A 20,881-nucleotide genomic window follows, 5' to 3' on the forward strand; every position below is an offset into this window, starting at 1 on the left:
ATGCATCACTTATCTTTAGGCCACGTTCACACGTTCAGTATTTGGTCAGAATGGTACATCAGTATTTCTAAGCCAAAGCTAGGAGTGGGTTAAAAATGCACAGGTGTTTCTATTATACTGTTCTTCTGATTTTACCACTCTTGGTTTTGGCTACAATAATGGTATAACACCTTACCAAATATTCATTATGGGCACATGGCCTTAGAATAAGTGATTACTTAGCATTTTTCTGCAGTGTAATAGTCACAGGACAGGGAGGGGTTAAACGTTCACATTTAATGTCTACTGAAAAAAATCTTCCCTTTATTGATAGAAAGAAAAAGTGACCTCCAGACACAACACAATCCACTATTCCGAGACCAATAATACCACATACAAGGGAGAAATACCGCCACACCGTGACCAATAACATATTACCACCACATAATACCCGAATAGAACCACATACAAGAGAGAAATACCACCACACCATAATCAGAGCACATAGCGACCAAATATTACCACATACAAGAGAGAAATACCTCAACACTATTACCACACCACATAAATGACCAAATAATACCACACACAACAGAGAAATACCCCCACACTGTGCCCAGACCACATATTACCACCACACAGTGCCCAAATAATACTACAATAATGATCATGAAAAAAAAAACACATTACTAATAACACAATAACACTAATATTACCTACAGTGCCATTATACACAGGAGCTCTGTATATAGTGTCAGTGATCACTGGTGACTTTAGACAGAAGATCTGTATATAGTGCACAGGTAATACAGTGATCTACAGTGAGATTAATTAGTGACATTATACACAGGAGCTCTGTATATGGCCTGCAACACACATCTGTGTCTCCGGTACGTGTTTGGTATCTTTTTGCACGTACCGAAGACACGGAGACCAATGTTACTCTATGGAGGATGGCACACACGCGTAAAATCACACAGAACGTGCGTCCGTGTGGTAAGTACGTGTGTGCGCTTTTCAACACGGACGACATGTCCGTTTTTGGCCGGCATCACGCAGGCACGGACCCGCTAAAGCCTAATTTTTTTTAAATTCAGTATACTTACCTTTTTTTATGATGTTCGCAGTCATACTTACATTGGCGCTCGGTCTGTTTCTTCCCCTGGCTCATACTTACCGCTCCCCGATCACCAGTGCGGCGAGGAACAGCTGTGCAGAGAATACGCGGCAACAATTACTTTGAAAATTCCAGCCGCTCATTAATCAATCTCTTATTCCTTGCTTTCCACGCCCACAGGCGCCTGTGAGTGGTTGCAGTAAGACACGCCACCCACGCTGAGTGACAGCTGTCTCACTGCACCCAATCACACCAGCTGGTGGGCGTGTCTATACTGTGCAGTAAAATAAATAAATAATTAAAAAAAACGGCGTGCGGTTCCCCCCCAATTTTAATACCAGCCAGATAGAGCCATATGGCTGAAGGCTGGTATTCTCAGGATGGGGAGCCCCACGTTATGGAGGTCCAGCGTCGCATCCAGCTCTGCTACATGAAGGTGACAGGAGCTGCAGCAGACACCGCCGCTCCTGTCAGCTCCACGAAGCTACTGAAGAGAGCTGCGCAATCAGCTCAGCTGTAACTGAGGTAACTCGCGGCCACCGCTAGATCCTCCAACTGTGACAGCAAGTCGCCTGAGTCACAGCGATGTAGTCACAGGCGACTTGCTGTCACAGTTGGAGGATCCAGCGGTGGCTGCGAGTTACCTCAGTGACAGCTGAGCTGATTGCGCGGCTCTCTTCAGTAGCTTCGTGGAGCTGACAGGAGCAGCGATGTCTGCTGCAGCTCCTGTCACCTTCATGTAGCAGAGCTGGATGCGACGCTGGACCTCCGTGGATTACGTCGGACAGTGTTTTTTACTGCAAATAAAGTATTTTTTCAGGTGTATGTGTTTATTTACTGCAAATAAAGGATTTTTTCAGGTGTGTGTGTTTATTTACTGTAACTTACAGATTACTCATGGAAGGTATCTCGGGGAGACGCCTGACATGATTAATCTAGGATTTAGTGGCAGCTATGGGCTGCCATTAACTCTTTATTACCCCGATTGCCAACGCACCAGGGAAAATCGGAAAGAGCCGGGTACAGTCCCAGAACTGTCGCATATAATGTATGCGGCAATTCTGGGTGTCTGCTGACTGATATTGTTAGGCTGGGGGGCTCCCCATAACGTGGGGCTCCCCATCCTGAGAATACCAGCCTTCAGCCGTATGGCTTTATCTGGCTGGTATTAAAATTGGGGGGGACCACACGCCGTTTTTTTAAATTATTTATTTATTTATTTTATTGCACAGTATAGACACGCCCACTGGCTGCTGTGATTGGGTGCAGTGAGACAGCTGTCACTCAGCGTGGGGGGCGTATCTGACTGCAACCAATCACAGGCGCCTGTGGGCGTGATAAGCAGGGAATACGAGATTGATTAATGAGCGGCCGGCATTTTCAAAATAGTAAAAGCCGACGGAGTTTTTATAACAGCCATGCAGCGCCGTGCCGGAGATCGTGGAACGGTAAGTATGAGAGAGGGCTGCTCACTTCAGTCACGCTGGGGATTAGCGGTCAACGGTGAAACCTTCACGGGTGACCGCTAATCAGTACGCGGCACACAGACAGAGCCGCGGCATGACAATGAAGTCGGGTGAAATTCACCCGAGTTCTTTCTCATCGCGCAACTCTGCTGTCAGCCGACATGTATAAACGACATTGTGCATCACACACACGGATATTCCACGTACACATACACGGTCATTCCACACGCACAAACGGACAGCATATGCCATCACACGGATGTCATACGTACCGGAGAAACGCCCCTAAAAAATGGAACACGGACCCGAAAAACGGAACGTGAGACACGTAAGTTTTTTATGCGGAAGTGTGTTTTCGGCCTATAGTGTATAGTGTGTGTGTACATGTAATACACTGACTTACCAGAGACCGCTCTAGTTGAAGTTATTCTTCTTTGCTTTTCTTCTTCATCCGGCACTGACCGCCATCACTTCTTCCTGCCATGACTCGACTCTACAGAAAATACACACAGTCACCTATAGCCGATCACTCCCAGAGCACATTGCTCACGTTTTCCCCAATTTCTACACCACATCAGACTTTTGTTCCCCCTCATGGAAGACAATATCTGCAAATTTAAATTATATTACAGCAGTAATAATGTCCTCTAATTTGCCCCTACAGTAATTATGTCCACCATTTGCCACCATAAACCAATAATGTTTGCTCCTCACTCTGACCTCATATAGTAATAATATCTCCTATCCTGGCCCCCTTTATTTAATAAAGTCTCCCATCCTGGGCTCGTATGTTCCCCCAAATGATTGTTCATTCCTCAGGTGGGGAGACAGAAGCTGGCAGTGATTGGACGTAGGGCTCCTGTGAGATCACAATGTAATGTGAGCTACGAATTGCAATTACTGACAGCTCTGGAATGATGCCAGCACCAGAGGTGAATACAGGGTCTTTTATTTTAGCTGGGGGAAACAAGGGGAATCAGAAGGGGTTGTTAATTGCTTCCTGCACAAAATATCCCCCCACACACTGCTCCTCTCCAAAATAGCCTCACAAAGTGCCCCTTTCCATAATTTCCCCCAAAACTTTCCCTTTCTATATCTTCCCCTTACTACATCTCTGCAAAAAGACACCCCCCCCCCGATCCTCATTATACTATGCTGCCTTTCACAGTCTCCTTCCTAATTGCCTCATTATGTCCCTTATTGCGCTACACCGGTGTAATGCGAGTGCAATGCAATGTTTCTCTCGCACCCATAGACTTGTATGGGTGTGAGTGAAAACTAATCGAATTCCACTCAAAGCATGCTGCGATTGTTTCCTCGGTTCGATTAGGGCTCAGAAAAAAAAAAAATCGCTCATGGGAGCTGCCCCATAGAGTAACATTGGTCCGAGTGGAAAGTTATTTTTTTTATTGTATGCCACTCGCTCCGTTTTACTCGCCGTGTATGCTCAGCCTTACACACAAACACAAAGTCAAAAGTATTAGCACCCTTGAAGTTATTCCAGAAAATGAAGTATTTCCCTCTGAAAATTAAAAATACACCCCTACACAATGCCCCTGTGTATAATATCTCTCCCACACAAACTGCTCCTCTGTATAATATCCCTCACATATGCTGCCCCTCTGTATACTATCCCCCACATAAGCTGTCCCACTTTACATACGTATATTCTCCCACACACACTGCCCTCCCAGCCCCATATAATAATATTATACAGCTCAGGTCCCACAGCCCCATATAATAATATATACAGCTCAGTACAGCTCAGAAGCCCTAGCCCCATCTAATGATATACACAGCTCAGGCTCCCCAGCCCCATATAATAATATATACAGCTCAGGCCCCCCAGCCCCATATAATAATATACACAGCTCAGACCCCCCAGCCCCATATAATAACATACACAGTTCAGACCCCCAGCCCCATATAATAATATACGGAGCTCAGGCTCCACAGCGCCATATAATAATATATACAGCTCAGACCCCCCAGCCTCATATAATACTATACACAGCTCAGGCCCCCCAGCCCCATATAATAATATACACAGCTAAAACTCCCACCCCCCAGCCCCATATAATGATATACAAAGCTCAGACCCCCCATCCCCATATAATAATATACACAGCTCAGGCCCCACAGCCCCATATAATTATAGAAACAGCTCAGACCCCTCCCCCCCAATTCTTTATAACATACACAGCTACAGGCCCTCTATTAGCCCTCCATCCAGCCCACCCCAGTGCACAGTATGACAGACCCAGGCCCCTGGCACCACACATCCATTTTACCAGCCTCTGACTGACCTGGAGCTCCGTGTGTAGAAGAGAAGCCATGACTCACAGCACCGGAGGAGGGGGCGGAGCCTGCACTGAGCTCCGCAGGTTCTTGTCTGGACTCTGGAGAGCAGAGAAGATGCCGGGAATTACACAGATGATCTGCTGTGCCAGGACCTGACCACGTGTGCTGCGTAACCACTGAAGCTGCAGAGAGGAAGATTTAAAGGTACAGTGCGGTGCCGCCCATGGGCCTGGTGAAGAGGGGGGCGGCTGGGGCTTAATAAAGCTAAGTAATTACCCGCCCCCCTCTTCACCGGGCTGATACCAGTGGAGATGGCTGATACCTGTGGAGAGGGTTGATACCTGTGGACAGGGCTGCCACTAGGAATTTCAGGGCCCCATACTGGCAAAAGTTTGGGGCCCCCTTGAGGCTTCACCCCAGCTCCGCCTCCACCCCGCGAATCTTCCACAGTCCCGTCACTTCTGCACTACTGTACTGCCCCGCTCTCAGCAGCCGAGCTGCTCGGAACCGGCCCTTCTGTGGGTGGCTCGAGGGTCTCCGGACGGGGCCTCACGGTCACTTCAAACGAAAAGGGGTAGTGATGGGATGGTGGATGTGGGACGTAAATGTGCGGGCAGAGCCGTACGGAGTTCGTGATGCCACCCACGGTGTGTGGTGAAGGTGGACACCACCACTGCTGTTACGGGGCACCCGGGGGAGATGTTATGCAGCAAGTTGTTAGCCCCTCCGTGGGCAGGGATGTGGCCCCGGACCCGTTGGCTTGGTTGGTGCAGGGAGATGGACGACCGCAGGGTGCTGGTGTACTCACTCAGAAGGAAACACACGAGTTTCTGGTAAACCAAAATGATGGTGGTCGGTGCCTGCAGCCGGCTGCGTTTTGGTCCCCCACCCGGCTGGTGGTCTCTATCTTTCTCCTGCACCTGTTTGTAATGGTGGACTGCCTGTCCAACCCTGGCACCAGTCAAATTGGGGTATTCGCCTCTGCTGGAGCTGCACACAGCTCCAGCCACACTCCTCTCCAACTAAAACTCAACACAATCTGCGTGTTTTCCCGCCCCTGGGCTGACTAGACTCCTTGGTGGGCGTCTTCCAACTGCCTGGTTCCGCCCCCTGGTGTGTCTATCAAGCCCTGGGGGTGGTGACTAGGGTTTATGTGGTTGGCTGTGTGTTACTTGTGAGGGACTGGTGTTGTGTAGGGGCCCTATTTGTGACCACCTGGCTGGCCAGGGCGTCACACTACAACCTCACCAATCACACATTAACCCTTCACATTGAACACCGTATCATACACGCAGCCATCAGATTTTGTTTTGGCCAAAAGATTTTTTTTAAGCCTGCCACAACGACAAGGTAGACACTTTGGGCAGGGTCCTATTCTAACTTTTTTTTTTTTTTTTAAATCTAACTTCCTTGGTATATATTTATTTTTGGTATATCTATTTTTTTTCTTTAAGGGAATGTGTGACATACAGTTTTTAAACTAATTGAAACCAAATTGTAATAAGGCAGACTTGTGGATTTAGACCTAACAACCCCTTCAAAGGGAATCTGTCACCAGGTTTTTAACACCTAATCTGAGCGCAGCATAACATAGGGGAAGAGATCCTGATTCCAGCGATTGTCACTTATTGGGCTGCTTAGTGTAGTTTTGATAACATCACTGGTTAATCAGCAGGAGATTATCATTACAGGGCTACTTGTCATGCTGCAGGTAGTCCAGCATATTCATGAGGTCTGTATAATTGCTAGATCTGCAGCAGAGAAAACATGGATTTTATCACAATGAAAGCAAACAGCTCAGTAAGTGACACATCGCTGGAATCAGGGTATCTGTCTCTACATTATGCTGCTCTCACATGAGGGAGCAAAAACCTGCTGACAGATTCACTTTAAGGCTCTTTCAGCAGATATACAGTTAGGTCCAGAAATATTTGGACAGTGACACAATTTTCGCGAGTTGGGCTCTGCATGCCACCACATTGGATTTGAAATGAAACCTCTACAACAGAATTCAAGTGCAGATTGTAACGTTTAATTTGAAGGTTTGAACAAAAATATCTGATAGAAATTGTAGGAATTGTACACATTTCTTTACAAACACTCCACATTTTAGGAGGTCAAAAGTAATTGGACAAATAAACCAAACCCAAACAAAATATTTTCATTTTCAATATTTTGTTGCGAATCCTTTGGAGGCAATCACTGCCTTAAGTCTGGAACCCATGGACATCAAACGCTGGGTTTCCTCCTTCTTAATGCTTTGCCAGGCCTTTACAGCCACAGCCTTCAGGTCTTGCTTGTTTGTGGGTCTTTCCGTCTTAAGTCTGGATTTGAGCAAGTGAAATGCATGCTCAATTGGGTTAAGATCTGGTGATTGACTTGGCCATTGCAGAATGTTCCACTTTTTTGCACTCATGAACTCCTGGGTAGCTTTGGCTGTATGCTTGGGGTCATTGTCCATCTGTACTATGAAGCGCCGTCCGATCAACTTTGCGGCATTTGGCTGAATCTGGGCTGAAAGTATATCCCGGTACACTTCAGAATTCATCCGGCTACTCTTGTCTGCTGTTATGTCATCAATAAACACAAGTGACCCAGTGCCATTGAAAGCCATGCATGCCCATGCCATCACGTTGCCTCCACCATGTTTTACAGAGGATGTGGTGTGCCTTGGATCATGTGCCGTTCCCTTTCTTCTCCAAACTTTTTTCTTCCCATCATTCTGGTACAGGTTGATCTTTGTCTCATCTGTCCATAGAATACTTTTCCAGAACTGAGCTGGCTTCATGAGGTGTTTTTCAGCAAATTTAACTCTGGCCTGTCTATTTTTGGAATTGATGAATGGTTTGCATCTAGATGTGAACCCTTTGTATTTACTTTCATGGAGTCTTCTCTTTACAGTTGACTTAGAGACAGATACACCTACTTCACTGAGAGTGTTCTGGACTTCAGTTGATGTTGTGAACGGGTTCTTCTTCACCAAAGAAAGTATGCGGCGATCATCCACCACTGTTGTCATCCGTGGATGCCCAGGCCTTTTTGAGTTCCCAAGCTCACCAGTCAATTCATTTTTTCTCAGAATGTACCCGACTGTTGATTTTGCTACTCCAAGCATGTCTGCTATCTCTCTGATGAATTTTTTCTTTTTTTTACAGCCTCAGGATGTTCTGCTTCACCTCAATTGAGAGTTCCTTAGACCGCATGTTGTCTGGTCACAGCAACAGCTTCCAAATGCAAAACCACACACCTGTAATCAACCCCAGACCTTTTAACTACTTCATTGATTACAGGTTAACGAGGGAGACGCCTTCAGAGTTAATTGCAGCCCTTAGAGTCCCTTGTCCAATTACTTTTGGTCCCTTGAAAAAGAGGAGGCTATGCATTACAGAGCTATGATTCCTAAACCCTTTCTCCGATTTGGATGTGAAAACTCTCATATTGCAGCTGGGAGTGTGCACTTTCAGCCCATATTATATATATAATTGTATTTCTGAACATGTTTTTGTAAACAGCTAAAATAACAAAACTTGTGTCACTGTCCAAATATTTCTGGCCCTGACTGTAGATAGATAGAATCATAGATAGATGGCTAGATAGATGGATAGATAGATAGATAGATAGATAGATAGATAGATAGATATGTGGCGCCCCTGTGGCTTCAGTCACCACAGGGTACTGCACCTCACTTAAGGTGCAGTACTCATCTTGGCTCCAGAGGAGGTCGGTACTAGTTCCACAACACAAACTCATACACACAACCAGGTTGCCCTCCCCATTGGGGACCGGGCTAAGGTCGGGTCTTAAGGTAGTCACCAAACATGGGGGGCAGCCACCCACTAGTGACAGGGAACCGGGGGAGGAGCAGCCACCAGGGGGAGTTAGGAACTTACACAACAGTTAGAGTGTTCTCCAGCAGGAGAGAACAGGAGCGGGACCGGTGCGGTTCAGGGTGCAGAGCATTAGGGTGGAACAGACTTCACCTTGTATCACCAGAATCTGCAGGACAGGGGGATTGCAGGTCCCTCTGACCACCATGAGATCCCGGAGCACAGTGCCACATAGGGTCCGGAGTCTTGATTACAGTCAAGTCCCAGAGCGGCCCCACGTCACCTACACACGGGACAGGAGCTAACACTACACAAACCGGAGTCCCCAAGCAGCTTCAGGCCACAGGGATCCATCTTTAAAGGCGCAACAAGGAAGGGCCCATCGACCACCATACCGGTTCTAACCTCCAACGGATCCGGGATCGGCTGGTGCCCATCACGGCTGGAAAAACAGCAACTGATTCAGCCTTTTGATTGCCGTCGCCCCGCGCTTCGGTGCCAACGGCCACTACTCTTCTCATCATCCTCCCCGGGGCCTCGCTAAGCCTGTGGGGAGCAGAACCATCCTTGCTGCAACATCATCCGCCCCGGAGCACAGCGACAGCAGCGGCGGCTAATCCCTGGCCACGTACCACAGTTGGCGTCACAAGACTATCATCCTCATCATTCCCCCACCATCTTCCAAATCCCCTTTTATTGTACAACTTGGGGCCACGAAGCCGGGCAGGGCCAACCGGTGATGAGTAACATTTAACCCCTGCGCTGTGGGTGCTACAGATAGAAAGGAGATAAATTGACAGATAGAATCATAGCTAGATAGAGGAATAGAGAGATAGAGAGAGGAATGGATAGATAGATAGATAGATAGATAGTGGAGGGATCACAACAGGTGGGGGGGATCACAGTAGGTGGGGGATCACAGCAGGTGGGGGGGGCTCCCAGCAGGTGGGGGGCACACAGCAGGTGGGGGGGTACACAGCAGGTGGGGGGCTTACAACAGGTGGTGAGGCTCACAGCAGGTGGGGGGATCACAGCAGGTGGGGGGATCACAGCAGGTGGAGGAAGGTGAGAGGGGGCAGCAGATGAGGGAGGGGGGCAGCGGCTGATGGGGGAGAGCGGTGGCAGATGGAGGGGAGGCAGCAGATGGGTACAGTGGCGGTGGATGGGGGGCAGTGACTTCTGCAGCCGGCGACTGTAAGGACTAGGAGACAGTGTCTATAACTTACCGATCGCTCTCAGCTTCCACGGACAGAGTGAGCTGAGGGGAGCAGTCTCCGGCCCCAGATCCACAGTGATTGGAGAGATCGGTCACAAGGCTGATCTCTCCAATCAGAGCTGGGGGCGGATGAAACTGAGGTCACCCAGCTCCAGCCAATGATCAGTGCTACAGCTGCACTGATGATGGCTGGATTTCAATGTAATAGCCATTTCGTCAGCCAATCACAGCCTCCTTAGGTCTGGGGAGGAGACACCACCCCTCCTGAGGTCAGGCAGAGGGCCCCTCCTTCCTGAACCTAAGATATTTGCAGTGATCGCATCCACTGGAGCTCCAGGGCCACGATCTCGCCATGACCTACTGGGTATGTCATGGGTCCTTAAGTACCAGGGAGCCATGACGTACCCAGTACTTCATAGGTCGCTAAGGGGTTAACACGTTTTCAGGCTCTAGGGGCCCGCTCCCGCTTGGGGCCCCTGTGGGACTGCAGGTGCTGCAGCGCGATATGTCTGCCAGTGCAACGTCCCCGCTCCCTGCCCATGGGGCCCGGTGAGCAGAGGAATGAAAGGGGAGGAGCTCGGGCTGTCAGCCGGGCCCCCCTCTTTTCACCGGGCCAGATACAGGAGTCACACTAGTAATGCCCTGATGGTGGCCTTGCATATCAGGTGTATACAACCCATATAGAAATCATGCAGGTGTACATAGCCCATACAGAAATCATACCAGATGTATACAGCTCATACAGAAATCATACCAGGTGTACAGAGCCCATACAGAAATCATACCATGTATATACAGCTCATACAGAAATCATACCAGGTGAATACAGCCTATACAGAAATCGTATCAGGTGTATACCGCTCATACAAAAATTATACCAGGTATATACAGCCCATACAGAAATCATCCCAAGTGCATACAGCCCATACAGAAATCACATCAGATGTATACAGCTCATTCAGAAATCATACCAGGTGTATACAGCTCAAACTGAAATCACACCAGTTGTATACACACTATACAGAAATCAAATCAGGTGTATACCGCTCATACAGAAATGATACCAGGTGCATACAGCCCATGCAGAAATCACACCAGGTGTATACAGCCAATACGGAAATCATACCAGGTGTATATGTGACGCCCTGGTAAAACCAGGTAGTCACAGATATGCCCCCGCATAACACCGTCCCCCATTAGGAAACACACAAACAATCATTAAACCCTAGTCACCCCCCTTAGAGACAGATAGACACACCAGTGGGTGTAACCAGGCGGTTGGTACACGCCCACCCAGAGTCTAGGCAGCCCGGGGCGGGAAAGTAGTTAGTGAAGTGCAGATCAGTTGAAGTTCAAGGTCAGGCCTGTGTGTCAGGCGTGAAGCTGACTGACCGGTACCAGGGTAGGAGCCCTGTTGCCTTTGGCTAGGAGGCAGATGGTGGTCTCCGTCAGCAGGAGACGGAAAGATGGCTCGGTGGAACAAAGGTGGACCGGGACAGGGTTGTAGCCGCCGGTACCGACACGGGGAACCGACCCGGAAACCGGAGCACAAAGGGGGGTACTCGGACACTGAAGCCAGGACCGGAACCAAGCGGGGCTGGTTAATTCACCGATTGAGGCCAGGACTAGAGGTCCTGTCCCACCCAAAGTCCCTCATAGAAGACAACAGTCCACCGATATGGATAGGAGGTCACCGCCAGGGCACATAGATCCCACGAGCCAGCATCTGCGGGCACGGCTCCTTAGGCCACATCCAGCCGGGAGCGGACTCCTGAGTTTCACACAAGGAAGTCTAACTTACACAAAACAGTGCAGGAAAAGGATAGAGACCACCAACCGGGTGGGGACACGAATGCAACCGGCCGCGGCACCGGCCACCATCACCTTGGTTTACCAGAGACTTGTGTGGCTTCTTAACCGTGAGTACACAGACACTCCCTGTGGTCGCTATCCCCTGTACCGAGCCATTAGGCCCCGGGGCCACCACCCCTGCCCACGGAGGGTTAACAACTTGCTGCACAACATCTCCCCCAGGTGCCCCTACAACAGCAGCGGTGTTGCCATACCTCACCACACACCGTGGGTGGCGTCACGAACCTAATACAGCCTAGCCCGTACATCTACGTCCCCCCCATTTTATTCGGCGTGTCCGCGAGACCCCCGGGTCCAGAGATCCTCAAGCCACCCACCGGAAGGTCCGGATCCGAGCAGTGCAGGCTGCTGGCACGGGGGTGGCCTACCCCGAAACTTGGCGTCACGAACAGGATACTTACCCATCCACTTACCTTGTGGACAGTCAGCGGTGATCCGTTGTAAAATTTTCAGAAGTCGCCATCTTGTCACCATTTTTGGGCGCAAAAACTCCCGCCCAGCATCCTCTTCCCCGAGAAAAGGGCATGAAAGCCGAATCCCCGCCCCCTGAGAACGCAGCCGGAAAGCGAACCGGAAGTCGAAAAATGAAACTAACAAGCCACAGAGAGGAGTGCCGGCAAAAGACCAAGGGGGGCGGGTGAAGATTCTGCGACATGTAACCAAGCAGATAAAGGGCAGGGACCCCAGGACCTTGCCACGCTTCTCGTTCCTGGATACCAGCAGTGCAGCATGGCTGACCCATCTAGCAAGCCCGCAGCGAAGGAGCCCGCGCCCGGAACAGCCGACTGGGTAGAAGCCCAGACGGAGCGCATGTGCCGCCGGATCCAGGCACAGGTGAGCCATATGCTCAAGCAATGGACGGCCGAGATGGCGGAGTTAGCGGCAGCCGTTCGGGCCCGTGAGGTGGAAGCAGCCTCGGAGGAGCGGGTAAGCGACCCACGCCCCTATGTCCCCCAGGGACCGGCCGACCAGGCTGAGGGACCCGGCCTGCCCGTCACGCTGCTCCCCTTGTCGCCCGCGCCTGTGGCCGACACCCCGCTCGGTCCGCAGCCACCACCACCGGCAGTGGTGTCTGTTCCATTCGCCCATGAGGGCCTGCCAGCAGAAGCCGCCGACAGCGAGTCTGTCACCACCCCGGTTCCCACGCCAGCTCCACGCCCGTGCACCGCCCGGAAGATGTCCCGTCCAGTCCCGGAGGAGCAAATGCCCGTGATGACGACGGCCCCGGCTACCCGCCCGGCCGCAGCGGTGACAGTCCCCGACCTGAAGCCAGCACTGCAAAAAGCACCAACCGCTCCCAGATTCCCGGCCTAGGCTGAGGCGCAGCAGGGATGCACCTGCGGGTCAGCCGTACGAGCCACGTCACAGTGGGGCCCTCCATTGCCAGAGGTGCCGGTCGTAGCTAGCACGGAGGGACTCCGAATGGGCCCGGCCCCCGTGCAGGTTGAACCAGAGCAGGCAGCAGATGCTCCGTACTGGGAGCGGCAGCGGTGCCAGCTCGGCAAGGAGATTGCGGCCCGGGAGAAGCGTAAGGCGGAGGTCATGTCCCGGACCTGCCGGGAAAAAGCAATCTAAGAAATGCCACTTTCCGAGTGAGGGGCCCGATGTGTCAAGGCCAGGTCTGACATTTTAACCCCCAAAATGGGTGGGGTTTTATTTATGAACCGGGCCTGGAGGCCGAAATATTTGTGTCCCGGAGGACATGGCCTCTCACCTGCCCGTTGGCCATCCCAACTGTGACCTGGAGCCCGGGGAGCTGGTGACCTACACCCGGCATTGCAGAGAGAGGGGGTGGTTTGCCCTCCCCTGAAGAAGAAGAATGTTAGGCAGTGGTTCCCAGCTACCGAAAAGTTGAGAGTTCCCCGTTGGGACCGTCTGTGATTCCCGTTTTAAAGTTCTAAAGACAATGGCTGAGAACTTGCAGGCCAACCCATAAACTTTTGGGTTTTGTAAATACTCCCTGACCACCTTCTCACCTGCCGCAGTCTCTGGAGAGGCTGTTTGGAGGAAGGGCCTGCAGTAGAGTAGGCCGAGGCCCGGTCACCAGCAAAACCGGTGACCATCCTCCGGGTCAGGGGTCCCCTGGACGCGGAGCCCTTGAAAAGGACTGCCGGGTAAGGAACTTTTTACCTGGCCCATTTGGGCACCACCCGAACCTGTTTCCTGGACTCGGGAAAAGGGGTGCTGACCTGGTTTTAGAGGCAGCATCAAGGCTAGATTTGTTTGGGTGGGGGTGAGGTGAGAAGGACCCGGTCTGTCCCGTCCCGGTTTATTATATGTGCAACGTTCAAGTAACATGCCTCCCGTAAGGGAAGTAAAACTAAATATGCTTAATTGTAAATATATTATTATTATTGTAAACTGTTTTACCCCTTTTTTTATCTTTTCCAGTTCAATAAACGGTGGTGGTCGGACAGCCCACGGACGGTCTGTTTTTAACCAAGGGGGTATGTGACGCTCTGGCAAAACCAGGTAGTCACAGATAGGCCCCCGCATAACACCATCCCCCATTAAGAAACACACAGCCAACCATTAAGCCCTAGTCACCCCCCTTAGGGACAGATAGACAGACCAGTGGGCGTAACCAGGCGGTTGGTACACGCCCACCCAGGGGTCTAGGCAGCCCGGGGCGGGAAAGTAGTTAGTGAAGTGCAGATCAGTTGAAGTTCAAGGTCAGGCCTGTGTGTCAGGCCTGAAGCTGACTGACCGGTATCAGGGTAGGAGCCCTGTTGCCTTTGGCTAGGAGGCAGACGGTGGTCTCCGTCAGCAGGAGCTGGGAAGACGGCTCGGTGGAACTGAGGTGGACCGGGACAGGGTTGTAGCCCGCCGGTACTGACACGGGGAACCGACACGGAAACCGTAGCACAAAAGGGGGTACTCGGACCCTGAAGCCAGGACCGGAACCAACCGGGGCTGGTTAATTCACCGATTGAGGCCAGGACTAGAGGTCTTATCCCACCCAAAGTCCCTCATAGAAGACAACAGCCTATCGATAGGGATAGGAGTTCACCGCCAGGGCCCATAGATCCCACGGGCCAGCGTCTGCGGGCACGCCTCCTTAGGCCGCATCCAACCGGGAGCGGACTCCTGAGTTTCACAAGAGGAAGTGTAACTTACACAAAACAGTGCAGGAAAAGGATAGAGACCACCAACCGGGGGGGGGGATACAAATGCAACCGGCCGCAGCACCGGCCACCATCATCTTGCTTTACCAGAGAATTGTGTGGTTTCTTAACCGTGAGTACACAGACAATCCCTGTGGTCGCTATCCACTCTACCGAGCCATCAGGCCCCGGGGCCACCATTCCTGCCCATGGAGGGGTTAACAACTTGCTGCACAACATCTCCCCCAGGTGCCCCTACAACAGCAGCGGTGGTGCCATACCTCACCACACACCGTGGGTGGCGTCATGAACCTAATACGGCCTAGCCCGTACATCTACGTCCCCCCCATTTTATTCGGCATGTCGGCGAGACCTCCGGGCCCGGAGACCCTCGAGCCACCCACCGGAAGGTCTGGATCTGAGCAGCGCAGGCTGCTGGCACGGGGCGGCACATATACAGCTCATACAGAAATCAAAACAGGTGTACACAACCCATACAGAAATCACACCAGATGTACACAGCTCATACAGAAATCAGACCAGATGTATACACCCAAAAACAGAAATCAAACCAGGTGTATACAGCCCATCCAGAAATCACACCAGACGTATACAGCTCATACAGAAATCATACCAGGTGTGTTATGATCCAGAACCATGGATGATCACAATAGATCATTGGCAAAAAGGTGACAAGAGCATTGGCAACTAATCTGGCCGCCATCCCCTTACTGACCATCAACACTTTAAGTAGCTGAGGGGTGAACTAACATCCTATGCATCGTGAACCCAGCCGGAGAACTACCTGTCATAAAGGAAGGAAAGATGAATAACTCTTTGCCTCAGAAATAGACCGCAAAAGGTATAGCAAGCCCCCCACATTCAAAGACTACGGTGATATAGGAAAATATAATACACAGATGGATGATAGGATTAGCAAAGGTGAGGACCACTAACTAAATAGAAAAGGTTGGAAAGGGGCTGATGGTGGCCAGAGAAAAACCCTACTAAAACCCAAATATCTGATAGTACAAAAAGGTCCTCAGATCGCATGATCTGTACTCCGTCCTATATCAGGTGCTCTTGTCAAACCAATGAACAGAAAACAGGAACAATTACAAATTCAAGAAGCAACAAACACATGGACTTATAGAAGCAAAACTCCAAACATAGATGCAGGGAGCTTCCCAGCTAAGCAACAAAGAGGGAAGATTCCTGCATGCAAATAAACTGACAATAACCACAGTAAATGACAAACCCAGATAAGAACAAAAAAAAACAAAACAACTAAGAAAGAACCAAGCACTTATCTGGGGTAGATGTGGTCTGGAGCAAGATGAAAAGGCTGGAGAACTAAAGAACAAATAATAACCGACTCAGCCTGCTAGGAGGCCAGGGTTTAAATAAACAGAGAGTTAGCAATGGAAATACCCATTGCTCCAGCACACCTGGTCTCTGTCCAAACCATTCCTGGCCACAAGAGGGAGCCTCACAGCAGCAAAAGCATAACTGACATTCACAACACAGGTGTATAGAGCTCATACAGAAATCTTTCCAGGTGTATACAGCTCATAAGGTGTATACAGCTCATACAGAAATCATACCAGGTGTATAAAGCTCATACAGAAATCATACCAGGTGTATACATCCCATACAGAAATCATATCATGTGTATACTGCTCATAAACTACTTATACCAGGTGTATATAGCCTATACAGAAATTCTACCAGGTGTATACAGCACATACAGAATTTTTGCCAGGTGTACACAGCCCATACAGAAATCATACGAGGTGTATACAGCTCATACAGAAATCATGCCAGGTGCATACAGCCTATACAGAAATCACACCAGGTGTATACAACCAATACAGAAATCATACCAGATGTATACACTCTTACAGAAATCATATCAGTTGTATACAGCTCATACAGAAATCAAAACAGGTGTATACAACCAATACAGAAATCAAACCAGGTATATACAGCCCATACAGAAATCATACCAGGTGTTTACAGGTCATACAGAAATCAGACCAGATTTATACAGCCCATACAGAAATCAAACCAGGTGTATACAGCCCATACAGAAATTACACCAGACGTATACAGCTCATACAGAAATCATACCAGGTGTATAGAGCTCAAACTGAAATCACACCAGGTGTATATCACTCATACAAAAATCACACCAGGTGCATATATCTCATACAGAAGACACATCAGGTGTATACAGCCCATACAGAAATCATTATAGGTGTATACAGCTCATACAAAAATAACACCAGGTGTATACAGCTCATACAGAATTCACACCAGGTGTATATAGCCCATACAGAAATCATATCATGTGTATACAGCTCATACAGAAATCATACCAGGTGTATACCGCTCAAACAGAAATCACACCAGGTGCATATAGCTCATACAGAAATCATACCAGGTGTATATAGCTCAAACTGAAATCATTCTAGGTCTACACAGCTCAAACAGAACTTAGACCATGTGTATAGAGCCCATACAGAAGGCACATCAGGTGTATACAGCCCAAAAAGAAATCATTATAGGTGTATACAGCTCATACAAAAATAACACCAGGTGTATACAGACCATACAGAAATCACACCAGGTGTATACAGCCCATACAGAAATCACGCCAGATGTATCCAGGCCATACAGAAATCACACCAGGTATATACAGCCCATACAACAATCATACCAGGTTTATACAGCTTAAACTGAAATCCCACCGGGTGTATACAGCTCACACAGAAATTATACCAGGTGTATACCGCTCATACAAAAATCACACCAGGTGTATATAGCTCATACAGAAATCATACCAGGTGTATACATCTCATACAGATATCATACCAGGTGTATACAGCCCATACAAAAATCATACCAGCTGTATACAGCCTATACAGAAATCATACCAGGTGTATACAGCTCATAAAGAAATCATACCAGGTGTATACAGCCCATATAGAAATCATACAAGGTGTACACAGCCCATACAAAAATCACACCATTTGTATACAGCCTATACAGAAATCATACTAGATGTATACAGCTCATACAGAAATTATGCCAGGTGTACACAGGACATACAGAAATCACACCAGGTGTATACAGCCTATACAGAAATAATATCAGTTGTATACAGCCCATAGAGAAATTAAACGAGGTGTATACAGCCCATAAAGAAATGACACAATATGAACACAGCTCATACAGAAATCATACCAGGTGTATACAGCTCATACAGAAATCAACCGAGGTATACACAGCACATACAGAAATCACACCATTTGTATACAGCATATACAGAAATCATACTAGGTGTATAAAACCTATATAGAAATCATACCAATTGAATACAGCTCATAAAGAAATCATACCAGGTGTATACAGCTCATACAGATATCATACTAGGGGTATACCGCCCATACAGAAATCACACAATATGTACACAGCTCATACAGAAATCATACCAGGTGTTTACACGTCATACTGAAATTACACCAAATGTATACAGCTTATACAGAAATCATACTAGGTGTATACAGCTCATTAACAAATCATACCAGGTGTATACAGCTCATGCAGAAGTCATACCAGGTGTATACAGCTCATACAGAAATAATACCATGTATATACAGCTCAAACAGAAATCATACCAGGTGTATAAAGCTCATACAGAAATCACACCAGGTGTATACAGCCCATACAGAAATCATACCAGGTGTACACAGCTCATACAGAAATCATACCATGTGTTTACAGGTCATACAGAAATCATGCGAGATGTATACTGCCTATACAGAAATCACACCAGGTGTATACAGCCCTTACATAAATCACACCAGATGTATACAGCTCATACAGAAATAATACCAGGTGTATACAGCCCATACAGAAATCATACCAGGTGTATACAGCTCAAACTGAAATCACACCAGGTGTATATCACTCATACAAAAAATCACACCAGGTGCATATATCTCATACAGAAGACACATCAGGTGTATACAGCCCATACAGAAATCACACAATATGTACACAGCTCATACAGAAATCATACCATGTGTTTACAGGTCATACAGAAATCATGCGAGATGTATACTGCCTATACAGAAATCACACCAGGTGTATACAGTCCTTACATAAATCACACCAGATGTATACAGCTCATACAGAAATAATACCAGGTGTATACAGCCCATACAGAAATCATTATAGGTGTATACAGCTCATACAAAAATAACACCAGGTGTATACAGCTCATACAGAATTCACACCAGGTGTATATAGCCCATACAGAAATCATATCATGTGTATACAGCTCATACAGAAATCATACCAGGTGTATACCGCTCATACACAAATCACACCAGGTGCATATAGCTCATACAGAAATCATACCAGGTGTATATAGCTCAAACTGAAATCATTCTAGGTCTATACAGCTCATACAGAACTTAGACCATGTGTATAGAGCCCATACAAAAGGCACATCAGGTGTATACAGCCCAAAAAGAAATCATTATAGGTGTATACAGCTCATACAAAAATAACACCAGGTGTATACAGACCATACAGAAATCACACCAGGTGTATACAGCCCATACAGAAATCACGCCAGACGTATCCAGCCCATACAGAAATCACACCAGGTATATACAGCCCATACATAAATCACACCAGATGTATACAGCTCATACAACAATCATACCAGGTGTATACAGCTTAAACTGAAATCAAACCGGGTGTATACAGCTCACACAGAAATCATACCACGTGTTTACCGCTCATACAAAAATCACACCAGGTGTATATAGCTCATACAGAAATCATACCAGGTGTATACATCTCATACAGAAATCATACCAGGTGTGCACAGCCCATACATAAATCAAACAAGGTGTATAGAGCCCATATAGAAAACATAACAGGTGTTTACAGCTCATACATAAATAATACCAGGTGTATACAGCTCTTAAAGAAATCATACCATGTAAATACAGCTCACACTGAAACCATACCAGGTGTATACAGCTCATACTGAAATCACACCAGGTGTATACACCATATACAGAAATTATTCCAAGTGTACACAGCTCATACAGAAATCATACCAGGTGTATAGAGATTATACAGAAATTACACCAGGTGTATACAGTCCATACATAAATCATACCAGATGTATACAGCTCATGCAGAAATCATACCAGGTGTATACAGCCAATACAGAAATCATACCAGGCTGCTGTATAGAGCTCGCAAACAAATCATACCAGGTTTATACAGCTCATACAGAAATCATACAAGGTGTATACAGCTCATACAGAAATCATACCAGGAGTATACAGCCCATACAGAAATCACAACATTTATATACAGCCTATACAGAAATCATACCAGGTGTATACAGCTCATACAGAAATCAACCGAGGTATACACAGCACATACAGAAATCACACCATTTGTATACAGCATATACAGAAATCATACTAGGTGTATAAAACCTATATAGAAATCATACCAATTGAATACAGCTCATAAAGAAATCATACCAGGTGTATACAGCTCATACAGATATCATACTAGGGGTATACCGCCCATACAGAAATCACACAATATGTACACAGCTCATACAGAAATCATACCAGGTGTTTACACGTCATACTGAAATTACACCAAATGTATACAGCTTATACAGAAATCATACTAGGTGTATACAGCTCATTAACAAATCATACCAGGTGTATACAGCTCATGCAGAAGTCATACCAGGTGTATACAGCTCATACAGAAATAATACCATGTATATACAGCTCAAACAGAAATCATACCAGGTGTATAAAGCTCATACAGAAATCACACCAGGTGTATACAGCCCATACAGAAATCATACCAGGTGTACACAGCTCATACAGAAATCATACCATGTGTTTACAGGTCATACAGAAATCATGCGAGATGTATACTGCCTATAC

The 20,881-nt window shown here is 47.8% G+C and overlaps 1 long non-coding RNA gene across 2 annotated transcripts in view; it reads right to left on the bottom strand.

The window, feature by feature from the left end:
• The window catches only part of LOC142294976 (uncharacterized), a 49,818-nt gene that overhangs the window by 13,943 nt on the left and 14,994 nt on the right, over positions 1 to 20,881 (bottom strand). Inside the window, exon 6 of one of the 2 annotated variants that reach the window (XR_012751331.1) lies at positions 4,873 to 4,961. The exons of the other annotated variant lie outside the window; for it this stretch is intronic. This is a non-coding gene — a long non-coding RNA (uncharacterized LOC142294976). Of the gene's footprint in view, positions 1 to 4,872; positions 4,962 to 20,881 lie in introns of those variants that run through there. 2 annotated transcript variants of the gene reach the window in all.

Source organism: Anomaloglossus baeobatrachus, chromosome 3 (assembly GCF_048569485.1).
Source record: "Anomaloglossus baeobatrachus isolate aAnoBae1 chromosome 3, aAnoBae1.hap1, whole genome shotgun sequence".
NCBI classification, from domain to species: Eukaryota; Metazoa; Chordata; class Amphibia; order Anura; family Aromobatidae; genus Anomaloglossus; species Anomaloglossus baeobatrachus.